The following is a 2,167-nucleotide window of genomic DNA, read 5'->3' as shown; positions in this document are numbered from 1 at the left end:
AATGGCTAGAAGAAATCTTAGGCAATTATGAGCAAGATGAATGGGCAACAGAGAAGCTGGCTGCAGTGGCAGTGGATTCTTCATATGATCCTGATATCACCCTTACTAATGGGTTGCTTCGATATAAACATAAATTGTATATTGGTACCACTAGAGGTCTAAGAAGAAGGTTGTTGACAGAGTTGCACAACTCACCATTAGGAGGGCACTCTGGACAACAAGCAACCTACTACAGGGTCAAGTAGTTATTTTACTGGCCAGGGATGAAAGGAAATATTGAAAACTTTGTTAAGGAGTGTGATGTATGTCGAAGGTGCAAGGAGGAGAATATTCTCAGTCCAGGTCTTTTGCAACCTTTGGCTATTCCTGAGCAGGCTTCGAGTGGGATTTCCATGGATTTTATTGAAGGACATCCTAAATCACAACATAAGGAAGTCATTTTTGTGGTGGTTGATAGGCTAACTAAATATGCTCATTTTATAGCTCTATCACATCCTTATACTGCAGAGATAATTGCTGATTCCTTTATGGAGAATATCTATAAATTGCATGGATTACCACAAGATATTGTATCAAACAGAGACAAAATCTTTATTAGCAGGTTTTGGCAAAGATTGTTTAACCATGTAACACCCCGTGTTACGGCCTCTAAACCCCGGACTAATTATTTAATTGATTCCTTTAATAATAAAGGATTTAATTGGGTTAGGATTTCCTTTAATTAATTGAGGTGGCCCACCATGGATCATGGACCCTTACCCTTAAAACCAAATCCTTAATCCTATAAGAAATAGGATAAGTGGATCCTTACTATTCAGACCCTAGTCAAGACTCCTAAATATATATATATATATATATATATATATATATATATATATATATATATATATATATATATATATATATATATATATATATATATATATATATATAGACTTAGGAAGCATTTGGAAATCCTACCACAAGTGATTCTACCACACAAGATATCCCAGGAATTTCCCTGCCACCAAACGTAGGAGAACCCACGAGAAGAAGATCTTAGAGAAAGAACCTTAGTAGCCAAGGATATTGGTTAAGGCTAAGAGGTAACCCATGTCTCAACAAAACCTATTTTTCTCGCTATATCTTATTCATTGGCTCCTTTGATATATGATTCTGTGCTTGAGTCTTGATAGAGCTTTGCCTAGGGTTTGTATTGTGTTTATGTGATAACCTTCATGTTTATGTGATAATCTTGATGTTTATGCGATAATCTTGATGTTCTTGATACTATGATAAATTATATGAACGATCTTGTATATTGATTATGTCTATAGCCCTAGGGTAATAATGTGGATTTCGTATTATGTTATTCTTGGTATGTTTGGGTGGGATTTTGCATGATCAGGTGTTGAGTCTTGACATGTTTAGGGATTGTGTTAGGGTGTATTTGGTGTGATTCTTGGTGTGATTCCGTTAATTGAATACGTGGTGTTGTCATTATGTGTTTGAATGTGTTTGGACATGGTTTCAGGTTCCACGAGGGATCCCGGGTCCATAAAGTTGCCTGTGTATCAGTGGGGGGTAGGTGGGGGAGTGACCTCCCGCCACCTACCCACTGCCCGCCTCTATTGTTCCAGTGGGCGGTGGACTTCTTGCCGGCCACCCGCTGGAATAGTACTCGCCGCCGGCGGGAGGTTGGCGGGTGGTCCTCCACCCACCACCTACCCGCTGGAACCCCGTTTGTCGTGTGTGAGTCTAGTTTGATGTATCGGGTGCCGTTCTTAGGATAAAAGAGTTTTGTCTATTGCATGCTAGTTGAATTGGTATCCCGTTGGCCTAGGAGGAAGGTGTATGATCCCGTAGGAGTGTCATGGGTGGGTTAATGTAGTTGTTACGTATGAGTTATGTTGGGTTAAGTGTTCCCCGATGATTCCCCCTCGTTATGTGTTAATGTGGGTTGCATACTTGCATGTTGTTTGGCTTCTATGGTGTTGTGCATGATAACCCAAATAATGACTATCTAGTTGGTTGAGAACAACCAGGTATTAACCCGGCCGGTTGGCTATACAGGCAGTTGGATTGGTTGGGAACAATCGGCTGTTATATATATATATATATATATATATATATATATATATATATATATATATATATATATATATATATATATATATATAGGGCTGCG

Source organism: Ipomoea nil, unplaced genomic scaffold (genome assembly GCF_001879475.1).
Source record: "Ipomoea nil cultivar Tokyo-kokei standard unplaced genomic scaffold, Asagao_1.1 scaffold0117, whole genome shotgun sequence".
NCBI classification, from domain to species: domain Eukaryota; kingdom Viridiplantae; phylum Streptophyta; class Magnoliopsida; order Solanales; family Convolvulaceae; genus Ipomoea; species Ipomoea nil.
The sequence above is the reverse complement of the archived record's forward strand: the minus strand, read 5'-3'. Positions refer to the sequence as shown.